A 21,962-nucleotide genomic window follows, 5' to 3' on the forward strand; every position below is an offset into this window, starting at 1 on the left:
AGAGAGCACACGCAGTGGTGGGGGGAGGACCTGCCCCGCTGTACCCCACCAGCATCACCCCCGGTCAGGCGGGAGCCAGCGGCACCATGGCCGTGTCGCGGTGTCCGACCGCCGGGATGAAGCCACACGGCAGCAGCTTGTCTTCCATCCTGGGCACCACGTGCATCCCGCAGCCCCAGCATCCCTGCCCCGAACCCTCCACGCTTGACAGCCCCAGCACAGAGCAACCTGGACCCGTGGACATCTATTTGGAGATGTTCTCCTGTGGCAGACTTTCCTTTTGTGTAACTGGCTTCTGGTAGGGAAAGGCGTTGGTTTGCGTGTGCTGCTGGGATGCCTCTAAGCAATGCACACACGGTTTTGGCCGCTGTTAAGTCAAAAGGTGTGCTTTTTGCCTCAGAAGCTAGATTCACATCTCCTCACGGAGCCTGCTAATGGATCATCAGTGGGTTCGAGTGTCCTTCCTACCCAGCTGTCTGGATTATCCAGCCTGGCAACACACCCTTAAGCCTTTTCCTTCGATGCTGTTGTTTTAGCATCTTACACCCTTGGGCCACTCTTGCCGACCTCACAGGTTCTGCTGCAAAGGGTGGATGGATATTTCTGTCATAGTTTGCTCTTTTCTGTCCTTCAGCAGAGGTGGTTGGTAGCGTGGCAGGAATATAAAGGCAAACAAGGGGAGGAAAGGGAAGGCACTATGGTGCCAGGTGATTTTTTTTTTTCCCAAGTCCCCAAATTCTCACTAATTGAGAGCTAGGGGGAATAAAAATACCAAGTGGTGACACAGTGGGCCTAATCCTGTAGTCTGCCTCTCCCCAGGCACATGGACACAAATTCACTTGCCTGACTGCTGGTGGCATTAGCCAGTGAGTGTTGATCGGGGGGGAGGATGGATGAACACCCAGCGAGAGAGACCACGGCATGGGCAGCAGCGTGGGGGAGGATGGAGAGAGGTGGGTGATGGAGAAGAAGATGTGTCCTCGCAGTGGGTAAGTCTTTTGGGACAAGAGCCAGGTCTTCTGGGTGTCGGTGTCATGTCCCTCCCCTTGGGTTATATCTTCTCTATTAGTGCTACCTACATGCCAGATTTTACTCTGACAGTAATTACCGAGCTCGTTCAACACAGAAAACCAAACCCTGGTGCGGAATAAGGAAAAATAAGGCAAGTTAAAAGGTGGGCAGCATCTGGCATTGCCTCTTCCCGGCCTCGTCACTTTGCTCCCGGGAAAGCGCCGTGCCGAGTTTCAGTTTTACACGGCAGAAATGAATCACAGCAAACCTCTGACGGAGCCTCTGCCGCCGTCAGACACCAACTGCTTCGGTATAAAGGGAAAGCGCTGCTGGCCCCCGCTCCTGCCGTCTGAGCACAAGGCTGCTAATTAGTAAATAAAGGATAATCCGATCAATTAAGTGCTCAGCCTGGGGGCTAGAGAGGAGGGCACACCTCTGCCGGCGAGGCGGCCGGGAAGGGATGGCTGCGCGGGGTCGGCGCGGGGCTCGGGGCAGCTCTGGGTGTGCGGGGGGCTGCCGGGGGCTGCCGGTGGTCTCTGCCAGAGGATCCTCCCTGAAACCCAAGCAAGCGATGCCTCTCTCACTGAACAGTTCTCCCTCTCCAGTGAATGTGTGGTTAATTGGGGTGCAGTGGATTTGGACCGTGGGATGGATGCTCAGCGTGTCCTGTGTCCCCCGAGCTGCGCTGGGCTCTTCTCCGGTGGGCAGGCGCGATGCTGGGGGTGGTTACTATGAGGCAGAGAGGTTTTTACGCCCTGAGTGCATGGGCAGGCTCCGTCCCTCCTCCGGCCATCCCTCCAGGAATGGAGGGGCTGGAGCCTGTCCAGACCGTGCCCTGTCCTCACCCCCTAAGTGATCCCAGTGTCACCACAGCGAGTAAATAGTGGCTGTCCGCACCCGTGGGGTCTGGCACCTCGTCGGCGAGCGAGGCAAAGGCAAGCTGCAGGAATCGCTGAGTATTTCCAGACTTGCAAATTCAACCTCAGGAGAGCAGCAAAAGGAAATTAAATGCTCACTCGATGATGGCAAGTAGGGCTCTCCTGGGGCTTTGCAGCAGCCGGGGCAGCTCACCTGCAGAGCCCAGGCCAGGGGGACCCAGCCGTGGGTCCCGCTCCTGCCTCCGTCCCCGCACCAGCCCCCGCTGGGCAGCCCGGAGCCCCCCCGGGTACATGGGTTTTTCTGAGCATCCCTTGCTGCTTCCCCTCAGCTGGCTTTGGTACTATTAAAACATTTTCCACCAGCACCGATTTCAATTACATGTTTTTAAAAAGTCATTAAAGAGAATTCCCCATGAAATTATTTTTATTTCCCGCCTCCCCGCCCCTCCGTCTACTTCCAAATTAATGAGATTAATTGAAAACTACAAACATCTTCCAAGGGCCCAAGGCAAATGCAATGTCAAACAGATGTAACTCTTCCCAAGCTGCGCAGGATCGCATCGACCCTCCCTCCTGTTCGCCCCTTCAGAGCATCCCTCCCGACAAGGGGCTGCATTTTGCGGTCTCAGAAGGTGCTCAGGTTTTGAAACCTTTGATATTTTTTTCTCTCCTTTGAGGAAGGAAAAAGAAAGTGCCTGAGGAATGAGAGCTGTCAGATGCAATAATGTGAAATCTTACTTTTGGCTGGCAGGCAGAGGGGGGGTCTCTCTGGCGTGTGGCGTTAACTGGGGAAGCTGAAACAGGGAAGCGGGGAAGAATATTAGAAAAGTTATTCTGCTTTCTCTCAGCCCCCAGGTAGGAAATGAAAAATAAAATCCCCCAAACCCAATAACCTGCAAACCAAACCCGACAATAGCTCTATTCACCTCCCAGGCTTTTATCCACTCCCAATGTTTGATCCCTCCCACCCCGGCGCTGGGTTAATCAATAGAACAAATCTCCGGCGTCGCACCTCTCCCGGCCCCCACGGGCTCCTCCAGGATTGATTAAAGCAAACAGCCATTTGCAGGGCTGCACGCCTCGGAACACTGCACGCTTTTTCAGACTGCCTTGCTACCGCCCGCTCCGGATAAATAAAGGAGAGGGAACAATATGGGGGATTTGTTACTTGGTGGAGCAACCGCTCAGTGTCACCTTTAAGTGGGGTGAAGAAAAACCTCAAATAAAGACCCAGCCCCTGATGAATTTCATGGGACCATATATTTTTATATATATATACGCAGAGAGTGGTGAGGAAGACAGCGTCAATAGTTTCAGAATTAGAGAAAACAAATTTATTTGCATGGGAACTCCCCCAAAGCCCAGTTTGTGCAAACGTACGGGCACAAATGATGGGAGAGGTAATTAAGGCTGCAGAGTGGACTCTCTCCTCCGCCGTGATGCCTTTAGCCTCTCCTCACAGGGTTTCGGTGGGACGGCAGGGAAGATGCTGTGAGATGCCCATGGAGGGTCCGGCAAGTCACCCCCTTGTAAGAGCGCGGGGTGTCTGGGACCGGAGGGTGCGCGGAGAGCCACGAGCATCGCACCGGCCCGGCGCCGGCACGGGCAGGGGACCGGGGCAGCCGTGGGATGACCTGCCCTGCTGCCGATGCAAGAGCCAGGCCAAAAAAGACTGCGGCGGATCCAGTGCCCGGCACCCTCTGACAAGTTAGAAACCTCCAGTTTATTAAAGATACATTCCTACGCTAATAAAAGACGCGTTGTCTGGTGGTGGAGAGGCTGCAGGATGTTATGGTTGGAATGTTCCTCGGCCCTTGTGTAATTAAAAGCCCCACCAGCTGTGGAACTGCGAGAAGCTATTTTCCCCCCCCCGGACAGACAGACTTGATGTTTTCTGTGATCTCCATGATGTCACCAGCTCCCCTTTGATGTGTGCAACCGAGGAACCGCCGAGGCTCACGACTCCGGGGGGACATTTGTCTGAGTATTGCTCATTAGATGACCCAGTAGGATGGAGGCAAGATTAATTACAGAAGGGAAGAGACCGATCCCTGCATCCATATTCATTAGCGCATTAGGGCTCGCTGGCCATTGTGGTGAGCCAAATGCAAAAATAATAATAGGACAAAGTCACTTCCCTGAAGATTTCAATAATGGGACAAAAAGATGGATTGTTTTCCCCATTTCATGTGGGGAGGATGGAGACGCAGAGCAATTAAAGGCCTGCCTTAACATAAGACTGCAGACTATCCCACAAGGGGGGTGCAGTGGAGCCAGACCTGGAGCAGATCCCTCCTGATCCCCTCTCGTGCTTTCGCATTTGTATAACACGATGAAACCACAAATTTGCAGTGGTTTCCTTATGCAAGTCCTCCTCTTGGACTGGCTGGTGGCAAGTATCGTTACAGGGGTGGCCAGGGGTGCTTAGGGCAGCAATGCTGAACGCTGCTGCAGCCAGCGATGAGGTACCAGCCCCTGGGATTTGCGGGGCTTGAATGAATTGGGGTCTGAGCAAATGGCCTCGGGAATTCAGCCCTCCCCATGCTGAGTCTTCTGACTCCACAACATACAAACAAACCTAAAATCACTGGAAAATGCTTTATTCCTATTCTCTTTCCGACACCCTCGCTCCCATAACCACGTTACATGCTGGAGACAAAAGGCTCGCCCATGGCACAGCTCGGATGCTCCCCGGGGACTGCCGGCCCTTCTCTAGTGACCAGGATTTTCCAGAGACAGAAAAAGCTGGAGGCAAAATCCTGCTGCCCGTTATAATAACAGAAAGGAATATATTTTATGCAAGCCCTCAGATGTGTCCTCTTTGGGCTCTGGGGGTTTGTGGAGGACAGCTGGAGCCCATCCTTCTGCCCAGCCTTGGTAGACCGTCACACTGGTGGCTTCCGAGTTGTTATTCTGGGTTAGATGAAAACCAGCCCCGTTCCAGCGGAGAGGGCACAGCACAGGTTGTAGGAACAGTATGTCCCCTCCGCTCACACCCTGGCCGCTTGCTGGGGCAAATACCGGTCCCAAGCCTCCGAGTGAACATTTCTGCAGGTATTTACCCTGCAAGCAGCCCAGAACTGGATTAAGATAAGGTGAGCGCTGGGACGATGTGGAAATGCCTGTCAGGCCTACAAACCTGCAGGGCAAATTAAGCAATCATGTTCCCAGGACATACATAAAAATAAGTAAAAAACGCTATTAATCCATAGCAACAAAAGGAGATAGCATGGCAACAGCAGCAACTGCAGCAAAACAAAACAGTAACAAGAAGGGAGGAGGGGAGAGAGAAAATAAAGCCCAGCTCTGCCCTTCAGGGGTTTTTAAGGTAAAGTGGGATGTGGCATCCCAGGTCGGTGGGAGTTATACGTGGACTGGGTGCCGATGCGAGGGGCTGGCTGCGTGGTCCTGCATCGAGCTGTGCACAGCTCTGCTCGGCTGCTGGAGGATCCTGGGGTGCCCAGTTTGGCCTCCGGAGCCGGGAAGGGGTTGCAGCGAGGCAGTGGCCATGGCACGGGGGGGTGGTGACGGCATTTTCCAGGCTGTCCTTAGGGCAGGTTTGACTGCGGTGCTTCTCTGGGAGTACCTGAGCCTGTGCTCGGGCTGAGAAAGGTCCCAGCTCCTGATGATCACTTGTGGAGCAGGGCTGGGAGCTGAGGATACCAAGCCCATCATGGGTTTCCCCCCCCGCCAATTGCTATTGAGAAAATTAAAGCAAAAAATGGCCAGCAAGGAGGAACAGCCCTCAATAGCAGCTCACAATCACTTTACAAAGATGAGCTGCTCATGGCCGTTGGCACTGCAGAGGAAAAAGAGCCTTTTACTTCTCAGGACTGATGTGCCGCGGACTTGCTGGATTAAATAACTAAGCCCAGGAGCGGAGCTGCTCCTGCGAGGCAGCCCTGCTGTGCTCCCAGCCTCCGAAGCGATGCTTTCTGCTCCAATGAAGGCAACCCCCCCCCAAGAAACAAAACTGGGATAAACTCAGCATCAAAACAAGGCTTAAACCCTGTTTTGAACCCAGGTAGTGCTCTGCTGTGGGTGCATAGGAAGAGTGATGGAAATAAGCCCTAATGGGTGTTAATTTGAAGTGGCGAGTTTGTGAGTCAGGCGGGGATGCAGGGGGAGGAGTGGGCAGGCGGCACGATGCCGGGATGAGAAGTGTTGCTGCTTTTGCTGCGTGCTGAAAGGGGTTGCGTACGCTTCTGGCACGGCAGGCCAGGCCGAGAGCACCCCAGCGACCTTAGGTGGGCTTGGGATTTGGAAGGAGAAAGGGAGCTGCACGGAGAGTAGGGAGGGGATTGCATAAAGCTGAGTTACAGGCAATTTGGCTTTATTGGAACCAACGTTCAATGGATCGTTGTTAAAAGGAGGAGATTTTCCATGCTGTGAGAGCCAAAGCAAATACAGTGAAACTTAATTAAATGCTTGCCTGCTAAAATAATAATTTTCTTATGAATTGAGGAAGGTAAAGTACAATGAGAGATGGACCTGATAAAGGAACAATGATTCTCCAGTGTGCCTGGCAGAAGCGCACAGGTAAAGAGCACAACAAAGCAGTTTTTTTGGTGGGGAACGTTCTCCACTTTTTCTCTCGTACAGGTCCATGGGTAGGATGCCCTCCACGGCTGAGCTGGCTGCCAAAGCCCTCAGGTACTGCCCGTCTCCATCACAAAACATGAACGTACACTCCAGTGCTGCTCTACACAGCTCAAGGAACGCTCTTGTCTGAATTACCGGCAGCGAGTGGAAATACTAATGCTTGTCTAGAGGAAAGAGAAGGAAGGGGGAAAAAAAATCTGTGAATAACTGCAATTTTAATTCTGCTCTTGCTTGCTGGGGCTGGGGAGATGGGAGGCACCTCATCTGCTGGGCCTGGGGCCACTTCTGCACTCCAAGAACTTGTTCAGTGGGGCTCTGGGTAGAAAAAAATGTCAGCTGGAAGAAAGCCCTTCCAAATAAGAAGTGAATGGTAATATCATCATCATATAAAGAACCTGGGAGAATTGTTTTGAGAGGGAAAGTTGGAAAAAAAAGAAAAAAAAGAGGTCTTGAACCATGCACCTGCAGGACCTGCTGCCCGTGAGCGTGTGGAGGTGCCTTGCACACGCGTGTGCGCTCCTGCGGCACGGCCAAAGCGCTTGCTCCCAGATCTGCAAAAATTGCAGACTTAGAGGCCAGGCAGAAGTTTCTTTTGAAAGCCTCTCTCTAAATGTTATTTCCCTTTAGAAAGAAAAAAATTAGGATGGATAGATGGCTTTCACCTTTAAAGGGCTCCTCCCCAGCAGCACTCTGATCCGCCAGCGCTCCTCCGAGCCCTGGGGCATCAGCATCTTTTCGCACCCCGGAAAGAGAGGCTTTCCAGCTCTCCCCCGGGCACCAATGTAACGTAGCAAAATGAGGAGAATCAGAAACAATTCGGAGCTTTTCTCTTTTTTCGGCAGTTGGCTTCATCTCGGCACCGCTGGCTCCAGCCAGTGCATTTGACGCGTTGGGTTTGACTTGGGGTTTGTGGGTTCAATATTTTTCTATTGAGGCCTCAAACCATGGGGGAAGGCCAAAACCCTGTTTTTCCATTATTTTAATAAGTGTAATCATTTTTAAAAAGTCTAGTTTTCTAGCCTCCTCCAAATGCAGTTATTCTTTCTCTTTCTCTCTCAAAAAAATCCCCAGAAACCAAAAGACTGAATTTGGACCCTACGTTATTTGGCATTGACTCTTTTAGATACGTTGAACATTACTTCATGGCTGAAATTACAGAAATAAACCTGCTAATAAAATAGAAACTAATAACTTTTACCCTCTGTCTTTCTATGGGAGTCAGGAATAGCTTAGTCTGTACAATAATTATACTGTATGCACGGCAAAAAAAGTTCTTGACTCCTGCCATTCCCAGCCCTTCCCCACCAAAGGAAAAAAAAAAAGTTAGCAATAAATTTAAAACAGTTTTATTTACCTTGAACTACTCAGCCAAGAATGCACATTATTTAGGGACTGGAATAAAAAGCCATTCACTCTAGTTCAATTGGCCATTTAGTTCAATTTGTGTGTGTTACTGCAGGTAATTACTATGGTAATAATGTACTGTAATCTGCGCTGATTTGGAACTTGTCCTGTTTCTGTATTAATAATAAGTGCCATATATGTACTAATTACCAGTTTGTTACCATGGTTATTTGCGTAGATGCCATGTTAATGATACCCTGGAAACATAAAGCAATCACATTTTTGAATTAAATCTTTGTGGTCTCTTTAGTGCTAAAAGCCCAATTCACATAAAATAATGATGAAGAAAATGAGATCATCGTCGCTGACTTGCCAGCAAGCTGATTAGCTGCACTGCATAAATATACGATTTTACCATACTGAAAAATTAGAGCCTCCAAAACATTTTCCATGGTTGCTAAGTAACTTCCCAAAGATTACATCACTTACAGGAATACGCGGTGCCAAATCTGTCATGCACACGTATTTATAGAGCGTACAGTGCGGGGAATGTATGCTCGGCGGAGAGGGCTCGGGTGCTGCCGTAGGTGTAAGCTGCTGGCTCCCTGCCAGAGGAGAGGGGTAAATAAACAGGCATCCCTCCCCTTTCCCAGCCAGCTCACACACGCACCCCTTACTCCTCGGAGGGAGCCAGGAGGCAATCCAGAGACATCTATTTTTTAGGATTATTTAAAGCCAGAAGGGACCTCTGCTATCCCTCCTCTACAATAATTTCACGCTGCAAGTCCTGCGCTGGCTTGTATCTCTTCTCCCCTTTAAATTGAACCAAGCAGCACATTTTGGGGGATGATTTGTTGGAAATGTGTACTGGAAGGGACAGGGCTGGCTACCGCTGCCTCCCGGTCCGAGCGAGCGCTGCTGTGTATCACCACGCGCTGGGTGCGCGCTTGCGCAGAGGTCTCGAGGTTTTGCTGCGGGACGATGAAGAGCGTTTGTCCCTGCAAAGCTTCTCCCTGCAGTCTGCCATCCAACTTCTGCAACCAACCTGCTACTCCCATGCAGCAGCTACCTTGCTGCCCATACTGGATCTACATCACAATTAAAAATAGTTTATTGGCAACAAAAACATTCCCTTTTCCCTGATCGCACAGTAAACAATGGGTCCTTCCTACCCTAAAATTAATGGCAATTCCTTAACCAGATGACACTGGTGCAGGGGCTGGGGAAAGCTGGAACAGTGAAGCTGTGCGTCCCTGCAGACAGCAAGAAATAAGGCAGGGAAACCTATAGGTCCCAACCCTATAGTAAAGTCTGATCCCTACTGCTGCAGGTGAAGCCCCATGGATCTGGAGCCCTCGCAGGTCTGTTGGGAGCGGCAGGACCCCGAGGCTGCAGGTTTGGGCACCCCGGGTCAGCCGAAGGATGGAGCTGGGGAGCTCCTCTCTCGCTGGCAGGGTTTGTCCAGGAGGTGAACAGGGAGGTGGGAAAGGGCATCCTGGGGAGTCTGCTCGAGAGAAACCGGTGTCCTGGACCGCGTGTACCTGGGAGGACCCACAGCCACTGCAACACCGGCCAAACGCCCCGGGAAAATGGCAACATCAATTTGCCAAGTGAAGTTGCCTGACCCTCGGCACGTCATGGAGGGGCTGGCTGAGGCCCCCGCTGGAAGATGCCCCTGGCTTTCACCCGGTGAGATGCTGCTGGACCACGGCCGCGGTGGGAGCAGAGATTCTCTCCGTTATCCTCCCTCCGCTTTGGCCCAAGGCCATCGCAGCGTTTCCCTCCCTGCTCCTGCAAAACCCAGTCCCGGGCAGTGGATGCCATGTCGTTTGAAAAGCTACTTAGTGCTCTTTATTATCAGGTCGTTATTTTTCCACTGAAGCCTGAGATAAGCAAAGCATAAATCAAACCAGAACAGGAGCCACTTGGAGCAGGTAAAGGATGGAAAAGATTTTAATCAGTGAATCCGGGCAAGAAAAGCCAAAAGAGAGAGAGGGAGGGAGGAAAGGGGGGTGAGAAACAAAGGAAGGGAGAGAAACACCACTTGTTGTTTGTGGGATGAAGACAAATGTTTCCAAAGCCACATTTTCCACATGACTCCCAGTAAAAGCTCCTGGTTTGATTATTAATCACAGGGCGGCCTCCATCCATCACTCCATCCCTCCGTGCCTCCCGAGCTGTTTGATGTGCTACCCTCCGCTCTCCCATTCCGCATCCCGCCCATCGGGCTGCTCTGACAGGGGAAAGCCTGGGAAGTTATTCCAATAAAGAAAATGCAATCAAATAAATAGAGGAGGAAATAAATAAGACTATCAGGAAAGCTTCTGCTGCGCTGGTTGGATCCCTGCCTCTCGAGGCTTCTGGAGAGCTGCTGACACTGGGAGCGTCTTCTGAAATGGATGGACTTTGCCTCTTGCCTCATACATCTGTTTAATGACCTCTCCTTGCAGGCACTTGACATGTGATTTATGGGATATAAATTTTACCTCTTTGCTTCGGTGTTGCAATCGCTACGTTCGGCAAGGTGAGAGCACCTCACCCCGCAGGGACGCCGTGCCGGCTCCCTCGCCCTCCTGCTCGCTCAACTTTCTTCCTCTGGCCCTTCCTTTAAAAAAAACAAAAGCAAAACCACCACCAAAAAACAACAGACCTTTAAAAATGTGTTTTTTCCTCTTTAAAAGAAAACAGCTGATTTCCTGCAAATAATAATAATTAAAAAATATATAAATAAATAAGTCCTTAATCCTTTTACTGGCATCTGTAGCCTCTAATTCATAAATTCATCAGGACTTTCCCAGGATGTCAGTTTTGGCAAATGAGCCCTGAGTTGCTCCATGCTAATGGAGCGGTGGGCTGCCTGACCTCAGGAAATAGAGAGGCCAAACATGAAAAAACAGAGCCGGGTTCAAGGCTGGGGCTGTGAACCCCAGATTTGAGGGTGAGGTCGGGAAAGGGTCAGGGAAGCATTGTGTGCGCGCGAGGGAGAAACGCTGGTTTCTATTTAAAACCTTTCATGCCGCTGCCAGAGACCTCTCGCCATTGTGCGCGGGAGCAGCCCGGCTATTGAGAAATGCGCCTTGAAGATCCTGACTGCAGGAATGGGAAAAGATTGGAAACAGTCACACTTACGTGTTACAAGCTAAACCCTCCCCTACCTTGGGAAGAAAGGGAGGGCGAGATCTGCCTGGCTCTTTTCAGCGGCTAACGCAGATGGATTTGCTTTGGCATTTAAGGGTGATGGATGTGCCAGGTGCTATTCATTAGAAATGATTTGTTGGGGCCAGCGTAGCTCGCCTGCCCATTAGGACGCATTTACTTTGCAGGTTAGTAATGATGGGTGCGCTTAATAGTTTCTAAGTATCAGAGGGCATTAAAAAGCCCTGGAAGAGAAGGCTATCAATATTTACAGCTTCAATTTGTTGGGGGAGGAAACCAGTGCGTGTGCCTGGAAGGGGTGTCCGCCCCGAGTCCCTGCTCGCTGGAGGTGGGTGTTGGCACGGGGGAGGCTGGAGCGGAGCAAAGGGGAACGGCTGGGAATCGGTTGTGCTTTGTCCTTAAGGCATCCAAGTGATGTGGCAGCAGCGGCTTGTTCGGCTCTGGTGGGGGGAAACTGAGGCCCATCACTAAATTTGGGTGCATGCCGAGGGCAGAGCCAGCGGCAGAGCCCAGTAGCCCCGGGTCCAGCCCCGGGGGGTGACAGTCCTGTTGGGGTTGCCTCTCCGCGAGCATCATGGACCATGATCAGAGGAGGCGGAAGGTCATTCACTGAGGGATGATTATGGCTATTACATCCTGATTCCCTTCCCCTGCCCTCCCCCCGGCCCGGGCTTCGCTCGGAGCGAGATCCCGTTAACAGCCCTCTGCCGATGGGCAGCCATTTACTTAAGTCCCAATTTTTCATTAAAATAGCACATATGGCTATGAAGCATCGCAAGGTCACAGGGCTGCATTGTCTCAGCTTAATATGATGCTATTAAGGCTGGACTATAATGTCCCAGATACAGCAAGTTCAGCAGCATAAGATCAAGCATTGGGCAAGACTGCAATTTCCTCCTGTCCTCCTGATATGATCTTATCAAAGCCTGACTGATCTCTATATACGAAAACGCACCGGAGAGCATTAAATATCGTGAAAGCCTCTGCTTCCACTGGCCCGCAGGGAGGTTGGGTTCGCAGCCTGTCTCCCTTTGTGTCGCTGCCTCCCCTCTCCGGCAAGGACCGGGGCAGCATTGGCTGGGGGGATTCTATCAGCCGGGCTGAGATAGGTGTGAGTTCGTCTTTTATCTTTGCCATTTGTTTTTTTTTTGAAGCCTGACCTCCATTCAAGCCCATGCGGTTTTGAGTCTAATTTTTTGCCCAGCTCGGCATCATGCTGCTGGGTCTTGGCTGCCCTCATGGGCACCGTGCTGGCCTGGGACCCTCAGAGCGGTGGCCATCACTGTTCTCTGCAACCTTCAGCAACCCTTTTATTTCTCCCTCAATTAGACAAGAATCATTCTTTTCTTCCAGCCTTTATCTTCCTACCTGAGCTACAAGTGCCCGCATGTAGTCCCTTTATCGTACTGTCCTGGTTTCGGCTGGGATAGAGTTAATTTTCTTCCTAGTAGCTGGTATAGTGCTGTGTTTTGGATTTAGTACAAGAATGATGTTGATAACACACTGATGTTTTAGTTGTTGCTAAGTAGTGCTTACAGAGTCAAGGACTTTTCAGCTTCTCATGCTCAGCCGGCTGAGAAGGCTGGAGGCGCACAGGAAGCGGGGAGGGGGCACAGCCAGGACTGCTGACCCCAGCTGGCCAAAGGGATATTCCATATCCCATGAAGTCATGCTCAGTATATAGACTAGGGAAAAGCTGGCTGGGGGGGCTGCTGCTCGGGAACCGGCTGGGCATTTGTGGGTGGGTGGTGAGCAATTGCGTTGTGCATCACTTATTTTGTATATTCTTACTCTTATTCTTCTTACTATTATTATTTTCCTTTCCTTTTCTGTCCTATTAAACTATCTTTATCTCAATCCACAAATCTTACGGTTTTTTTTCCCTGATTCTCTCCCCCATCCCACTGAGGCGGGTCAGGCGAGCGGCTGTGTGGTGTTTAGCTGCCTGCTGGGTTAAAGCACGACACTTACCCCGTACTTGTACAGTTCCTAGCACAGCAGGGCCCGGCTCTTGGTACTTGATGAAATGCAGGAAGACTAGCTAACAATTATGGGACAGAGGCAGAGGTAGGAAAAGGTAGACTGGAAACTGCCTGGTGGCTTTAAGTCATGCAAAGATATGGCATCTACTGACTCATTGGCACTGATATAGCGTGGTGTACATGTGCCCAGATGGGAGGTTTTCATAGCAAGAAGAAAGCAGGTAAATAAAGGCAAGTTTGTGTGCACACCAGCCCTGCCAAGGAGGAAACATCTCTTGCAATATCTCCACGAGATGGGTTTGCAGAGCAAACAAACGTGTTATTTCATCTCAGCAGCACGGAGACACGCCAAGCCCCCGCGCAGCCCGCACCGAGGGGTGCGCTGAGCCTCTGCGGAGGGAGCGGGGAGGACCGGCATGGAAGGAGCACGGTGGCTGTTCCCAGCAGATGTGCAGGGTGACACCGCGCATGCACGGCCGTGCACGTGGGGACGAGAGGGCGGCAATGGGAAGGAATTTGCTTGCAAAACAGACGAAGCAACTCGCCAAAAAGGAAAATAGATGCAAAAGCCGAGCTCCTCTGCCATTATTTCCCATTTGAGTCAGAACAGCTTAAAAGATAATTAGTTAATTGAGCAATGGAAGCCATCTCCCTATAGCTATGTGTCAGCTCCTATTAGCTGCTCTGTAATGTTAGCTGAGAATACACAGATACTCTCTGGAGATATCGATCATTTATTTACCAGGCCCTGTGCTTCCCCTTCCCCTTCGGTGGGCAGGGATGGCTGCGGCGGACAGCCGCTCCATCACGCCACGCCAGGCCCCGCAGACAGCCGTCAGCTGCAATTGTTTTCTAGTGAAAATAGATGTTCAGTATTGATCTCTTTCCTCCAGTGGAGTCCGGGGGCCTTCTCCTTAGTTACTCTAATAAAACACAACTAATTAAATTTGTGCCTTGCTTTTTCAATATTGCATTATCCTAATTACTAATTAAGGGGACCACATGTAAGGGATAGGCATTATTCCCTGCAAAAGATCCCCTAATGGCCTAAATGACATCTCATGGAAGGAGGAAATCTTTCAGCAAAGGCCAAGACTGAAGCTTGGGAAGGGATCCCTGGGGGCAACTTAACAAGAGGCTCTTTAACCCTTCAGCCGCTGCCCTGGTATTTGCTGAATCATGGACTATCTGGGAAAGCACCAGTGCAAAGCTGCCCTGCACAGGGGAAGCAGCTGACAGGCAGGGAAGCTGCACGCTTCCGTGCGAAGAGAAATTGGGGAGGAATTAAAAGGAATGGGGACATCTGTGCATGCCACCATCTGCCTGGGAAAGCACGTCAGGGGAAAGTGGAGGAACCGACTCTTCAGGACGAGTGGGTTGCCCACTCATGTGCTCCCACGCTGAGCCCAGCCACGCAGCGTCCAGCCCGTATGGGCACATACCAGAGCTGGGGCTTGTCAGGGAGGAACGAGCCCTTTCAAGCCTGTACACGATGTCCTGCTCTCGTCAGGTCCACACCAAAAAGGTTTCCTTATGTTCCAAGTGGCGATTAAATACACAAAATTATAGAGAAGCCTCTTTGGGGGACCACTGGCCACAGGGGGAAAGCTTGCCGCTCTGCGCTCCAGGAGCACCCAGTCAGTACCAGTGATTCCAGATAACGAAGCACTGGGCAATGCGCTGAGCAAGGGACACCAAATAAGAGCCAGGCTTAAACCAGACCTCCAGGCTCTCAGCAGCCCTGCTTTGGGACTGATAGGGAGTTAAGCTGGCTTCTACACAAGGACCTTTGAATAAATCCCAAACTTCCTTTAATATGTCCCAGGGACCAAAGATCAGCTGTGCAGGAGCCTGTGCTGGGCTGCGCTGACCCTCTCCCCGCTGGAGCACTCTTCGCTGGAGTTCACTAACATTTTCATTTCATTTTCCGTGTGAAAGGCTGCTCACGCTCTGGCTGTTCTGTCTTCGTAAGTCACCAGTTCATTTCTCATACGGCTCTTTTAGAAACATATTTTTCCCCTTAAATATGTGGCCTGAAAGTGTGAACTGAGATTTATGCTGAAAAGAATTGGGAAAGAATAGCAAATAAGTACTTGTTGGAGAAAAAAAAAATACTTTGGGCATTATAGAGAACCCCCCAGCGCTGGGACTCATGGAGAACATGTTCTTCCAAAGATCTAGGCATTTACCAGGGCCAAGATGTAGGCATTTACCAGGGCCAGCTTTACTGCCCAGTGCAGCAATGCTATTTAACCTTTGGGGTGAACCTTTCAGCTGTAAGTCTCCACTTGGGAGGAGAAGAGTCACCAGCATTTGACATCTGGGGAAACTGAGGCACTGCCGCACCTTGTACCAAGAGAGGGACTGTTAGAGGTCAAACATCTTCCAGATCCTCCCCATTTCCCTTTTCATGATGATTTGCATGTTGCTTTATGTAGCACTGTTACAGACAAAATTTGGCCAAGGAACCATATCATTAATTGAAATTTAAAAGGACTCCAGACAATATTGATATATACGATTTAGCATCCTCTTGGTTTCTATTCTGCTCACAGTTTAAATTGATCATGGGTCCATTTTGGATTATTTTATCTCTCTCTTCCTTGAAGTGATTGAAATCTTAATAATCAAGGATAATATCAACGCCAAAGTTTTAAGCAATAAACATATAAACAGAATGAAGAGAAGCAGAATGCTCACGTCTCTCAACAGTGAAAATCATTCCGTTTTATTTTGCTGTAGCAGATGTTAAGTTTCCAATAATAAAATGAAATAAAAAATCTAAGGGAGACATTTAGCAAAGTATAGCTTTACACTCCAGAGTTATCACTCCAATTTCAATTGGGACCATAAAGTTTTATGAGCTATTAAATTGTCCTAAACCTCCTTTAACACACTAGCTCTAACGTTGGAGATTAACCATTTAGAAAAAGGAGGTTACCTTAGCAGAGATCGGGCCATTTTCCTGCACTCTTATTCAGTCAATAACACTTTGCTATGGCAGAGCCATTTGCTCGAGTGTGTGGCTGGTAATTAGCCTGCATGCCCTGCAGGTAATGCAGCCGCAGTAGATGCAATCCCTCCCACAGCGAGAGAAGCATCAGCAGCACCAGGACCGATGCTCAGGAGAGCTCTGGGCTGGGACCCCAGAGAGCAGAGGTGAAACCTCAGCTCCTTGTCTGGCTGCAGTTTGGCTCATTGTCCCATCCCCTCACCCATTCAGGAGGGATGCTCGCGATTTCTTCTTTCCCCAGTTCCTTTTTGTTTGGGTGACAAATCCACCTGAACATGGCCTTTGGCTATGTTTTACTACCTTGCAGAAGAGACCCTTGATCTTAGCTTGAATCCCCTGGACGCTAGAGTGAAACTGGTCTGTACGCGACCCAGGAAAAGGTTAATAGCAATTTCAATTTGCACTTGCAGAGCTCTTCCAGAGGAGGAACTTAAAAACACTCCAGCCACATCCGTGGAGTGTCACAACACCCTCCACAAGCCCAGTATTATTTTATTGATTTTTAAACAGGCGCAAACCCAGGAGCAGAGATGGCCTGGATCCACAAAATGGTCTTCAGCCTGTTAAAGGGGACTTGTGGGACTTTGCCGCTTGTAATCTGCCAAATCGCCACCCTTCATCTCCCTGCTGAACTGGTGTGTAACCCTCTGGAAATGTCACCGTTTTGACTCTAAGGTAGCCCAGCTGTCTGATGGTCTGGGCTGGCCACACCTGGAAACATCTGTCTTGAGAAAGCTGAGCAGCATGGAGTTGTTTCATGCTGACAACTTGCAGGGATCTGGTGTTTCTCCTAAAATTTCTGCTATAGCTTCTCTTCCGCCATAAGTTCTGGATGGTCTCCTGCTTGGCTGGCTTACAGCCCTGCCCTGTTATTAAGCTAGATAGTCGCATCCCCACTTTCCCCGGGTGTTACCTTGAACTTTTAGGGGCCGTATGGGAAGCCATCAGCAGAAGTGGGACCTGCCCCCCAGAAGTGCCTGGTGAATACAACCCCAAGGTGTGGAGAAGAGCCAAGCTGGACCCTGCAGCAGGGCTGAGCCTGGGGTTAGCGTGCACAGAGCAACTGGAGGGCAAGGCGCTGGGGAGAGGGCGGCTCCTTCCTGGAGGAGTTTTGAAAGAAAGGGTAACCCCTGCTCTATTTTTGAAAGAAATGTCGCAGGGGCCTTCTCCTGCATCCTGCACACCGCCGCTGCCAGGGCTCTGCTGCATCACGGGGTGACTTGGCAGCCCTCAGGGGTGGGAAATGTCTCCTCCCAAAAGCCCAATTCCCGTTTCCCCTCCGATAACATCAACAAAGACTAGTTTTCCCCCTAAATTTTTTTTAAGGCATTTCCTATTTTGAGTCTTTATTGATGGTTTCCCCTAGCCGAGGGCTTAGAGCGGACACCTTCCAAAGCCAGGGTGGGATGTCTTCCCCATGCACATACTCTCATAAAGATGCATTAGTAGGTGCTTCAAAACCTCCGGTATCTGTGAGAGGAGCAAGACGGACCCCACCATCAGTCCCCTCTATTATAGCACAGCCTGTATTCCAGGTTTGGCTGCTCTGGAGGGTCTTTGCTTTCTTCTCAACCATCTGCTGTGGTTAAAATCCTAATTTTGGGACTTCAAGTACATGTGCAGTTGTTGCAACAAGCCAGCGTGCCAGCCTGTTCTGGGGAGAAAGGAGGAGGGTTATCCGACTTTGATCCTTCATCAAACTTTGAGGACATGGTTCACAAGGTTCGTGTACGCTGCAGCCTTTTTCTTTTTGATTAAAAAGATGCATTCTGCTGTCTGAGATGCCTCCGACATCAGCAGAAACTGCATTAAGAAGAGCCATTTAGTACAGCAAGCCTCGGGCTTCAGAAATGCTCTGACTAAGCCTATCTTCACTGGTACAGATGTGTCCTGTGTCCTGTATCACCGAGGAACAAGGTTTAACTGATGCAAGCTTGAAGACTAATAGGACAGTCCATCTACAATTAGCTGGAGGTTTAAACTTTTGGAGCCGTATCTTCTTCTGCAACTCGGGTAAGGCTCAGAGGAAGAAATCCGTCAGATGTAGCACACTACATGCAGTGGACATTTTGATTGAGCAAGTTTTAAGACTGAGTCAGAGAGATTTCCTAACACCTCTTCCCTCCCTGCACTCCCCAGATAACAAACGTCAGTTCTGAAAGACAGAAAAGCCCTCTTTCTCACTCATCCCGACTGGAGATGGCCAGCCTGGAGTGGGATAGGGATTGAGTGGCCCCTGCCTGAAGGCTGTGAGTTTTCCTCTGCAATCTTTAATTGCCCTCAACTACTACTGAGATGAGAGGCACCCTAAGAATGCTACATACCCTAATAGAGCTTGAGTTCACAGTTTTCTTCTTCCAGGCCCACCTCTCTTGAGTTAAAGTAGCTCTGGTAGAGCAATCCCATTCTCTACTGGTCCCTATAAGAGCCCTCAGCATTTTCCCAGAAAGCAAGCCCTGGCTGGAGCGGGCATGGTCTTGTATAGCAGCCTCAATCTCCCCAGCTTGCTCTGCTGGGGCTCCTGGCCCCACACAGGTGTGTTGTCCTCACCCCAAGGGGCTCTTGGTCAGAGGGAGTAAAAGACCCAATGCCCCAGGAGGTGCTTTGTTGCTCAGCCTTAATAGTTAAAGGGATGAAAATAAATGCAAGACCCTATTCAAACCAGAGACCTGTCAGCATTTCCAGGCCATTCATCTGCCTCTTTCAGTTCCTTTGCTTTCCATCTAATGTATGTAGATGGAGAATGCAAATACCATCGTGAGAAAAATGACCTTTTGGCTGAATGTCACCAAGTTCTGCAGCAGTGGGAGTGTTTGCATTCAGTCGTTAGCTTTAGCCTGTACAATTATTTATATATATCCCTGTAAGACTCGACAGAATGACTCAAAAATGATTTTGACCTTGGTTGTTCTGGTGGTTTGATGGGCTGCAGTCCTTAAATGTTGTGTTGCTAACATCAATGCTAGCCTTTCAAATTAGCAACCCCTAACATGTACCTGGGTCTACCACTGCCTTAGAAATGCCGTCGTTCAACAGCTAGGAAAACCAGCCAGCAGTCTGAGATTACACCTCCAGGAATGGAGTTATCTAAACTCCATTACTAACATGATGTTTAATGTTGGAAACCTAAAATAGAAGGTATTGAGCTTGAAATTCCTAAGGGACCTTGCTTCCAGAGCTTCTAATTGATGAAGTCAACTTCAAAGGCACCCAAAGCATCCCTCTTTGGCCATGATGAGCTGGGTATGACCACATGGCATGCCGCTGGTGCCACTCTGGAGTGATGAACATTTTTTCATAGAAATTAAGCCCAAAATACAGTTTTGGTGGCACTTCAGAAAACCTTGGCCACGCTGCCCATGCCTGCAGGAATCTCACAGTGCTTCCTCCACCCTCGCCTCCTTAGGAGGGGGTTGGAAGGCTGAGTTGGCGCACTCTCAAACTTTTCTCCTGTACGGATTTCACGCTGTTTGAAGAAAAAATGTTCTCTGCACCGCATTACAGGCAAACAGTCCGCCTGGCTCGCTCTGAATACTAACGCTTTGCTTTTGTGCTTGCTTGCCTCTCGTCGAGGCTCTGTTGAATTTCATTCCAGCAGACAGTCTTGCATCGTACGCTTCTTTCATATGATGTTAGAATCCGTCTCTGCCATTCTCCGGGTGGTCAGCTGAGCGTGCTGGGCTGAGCCGCGTACATGGAGAGCACGAAAACCTGGGAGGGGGTTTCAGGTGAGCTGTGGAGGACCAGAGATGGAGCCGAGATCATCTGAGCGGGGCTCCAGCAGCGCGGCCGCCCCGGGTCTCTCCCTCCATCCTGCCAGACTCCAGCCTACTGCCATCATTTTGACATCCAGCTCTTCCAAACCCTTTCCTCATCCTTTTCAGCCCTTATTTTACACGCCACAGCCATCCTGTCGCCTGCATCCCAGTGATGTTGCTCGGAGAAATTAGGGCAACTGCTGTACAGGGTTTTTATTAGTATTGCCAAACTCTTTCAGCATTTTTAGAAAGGGCTTGAAAAGAGGCCAAGTCGTTTCTCCTTCTTCTGTTTCTTTTCCTCCACCTCCTCCCTCCCCACCCCCCCTCCCCTTTGCTGTCTGCGGATGCTTTGGGATGAATTAATTTAGACGTGTGTTTTTGAATGTTTTTGGCTCCTGGTTATCGAGCCATTCAGCAGTTCTGGGAGCCTCCCCCATCGGCTGTTATTGAACCAGACAGAGAGGGGCGGAGGAGATGGCAGCGGCCTGATTTGTTGGCTTGTTAGTTCTGCTCCTGCGAACCGTCCATCGTCTCATGTTTCTGAAGGCTGACAGGGAGAGACGGCAGCCAAAACGCTCCTCGCGGGCTGGCTGCGGAGCGATGCCCTTGCACGGGATCATTGCTGGCATCTCAGTGGAAGTGAAAATGGGTGCTTTCTCTCTGTTTTTCCTTTTGCCTCCCCCAGCCCCCCGTCCCCCAAGCGGTCACCCCAGCTCTGCTCTCGGATCCCCGTTGGTGTCTCGGCGAGGTATTTTTAGCCCCAAGGGGAGGCAATATGCGACAGGGAGAAGACCTTCTCTCCAGTCCTTGCTTGCCTCCTGGGTTGGCTTTGGTTTCTGCTCCTTGGAGAGGCTCAGGCTCTGCCCCAAAGCCCTGCAGCTCCGGCAAGCTGCAGGAGCCCTGGTCCAAGGGCAGCCCTGCCCAATCCCCCGGCCCTATGGAGACCTCCGAGCCGGGACAGGGCTCGGTAGGCACCGGTGCCATTGGCAGAACAGGGCTCGGTAGGCACTGGTGCCATCGGCAGGACAGGGCTCGGTAGGCACTGGTGCCATCGGCAGAACAGGGCTCGGTAGGCACTGGTGCCATCGGCAGAGCCAGGCTCACTGCTGGGACTGGTGAGCTCCGGGCGCCGTGTGGCTGGCTCTCCTGGAGCCTCCCATAATGTAAGCAGAAGCAGAGATAACCACTAAATCCTTCTGAAAAGCACTCCCTACCGGTGCCTCACCGGGGGGTAGCGCTGAGACCCTTTAATCATAGGGAGGATTGTTAGAATTCATCATCTTCTCAGCTTTCTAGTTAAATTTTAAAAGCCCACCTGAAACTCTCATTAGTACCCGTCAAGACTTTCTTTGAGTATACGTCTGTTCTGATTTCATACTAGGCTAATATCTAAGAAAAATATTATCTCTCTGCTTGGCTTACAGCCATCCCAGCCGTGTTTGTATTTCAGTGGTGGATGAAGCAGCTCCAGTTTATTTATGTAGCTAGTAAAGCCGCCCCTCCAGACGAGGGACGCGGCAGGACTCCCCTCGCTCTGAACTCGGGGCCCAAGTACACTAGTGTCCGGTGGAAATCCCGTCTGGCGTTAAACCATCACCGTGTGCATGCCATGGCTCTGCACCAGGCAGAGCTCTCTTCCTGGAGCTCTGCTTAGAGATTCATGCTTTAAACAGCAAAGAAAAAGTGCAGAGCCCTAATTCACGCCATTCACGGGGTGGTATCAGGAACTGGTAGAAAGTCTTTGGGTGCAGAAGTTCTTGTTTTTCACCTGTTTCATCTGTCTTACTCATTAGGTACCAGATTAAAACATCAGAGGTGCAAATGGAGACATTTTGAGGGACTGCAGTGGACTTTGGAGCCTTTGTTTTTGGCTCAGCAGGATTCAGTAATTCAGGTTCAGATCCAGAAAGGTTTTGAAGTTTGTAACTCCCACCGGTCTGATTGAAATCCTCCTGATGGGAAGAGGGCTGGTGCTGGGGCGGGGTTGGGGCTCTTCACACCCCCTGCAAGCATTTTTCAGTTGGTCTCTTTGGGAGAGGATTAACACACCCCAAAAAAGGAACTTTTGGCCCCGATCTGTACCAAAGCATGACCTGTGTGGGTGTGACCACTCTTCTCCCCATCGCTGCATCCCGATGCGCTCGGGGAGCGTGCACCACCTTCCCTGCAAGCTCAAATCACTCCAGGCCATGGTTAAAAGCACAGCATTGCTCTGGTT

Source organism: Calonectris borealis, chromosome 21 (assembly GCF_964195595.1).
Source record: "Calonectris borealis chromosome 21, bCalBor7.hap1.2, whole genome shotgun sequence".
Taxonomy (NCBI): Eukaryota; Metazoa; Chordata; class Aves; order Procellariiformes; family Procellariidae; genus Calonectris; species Calonectris borealis.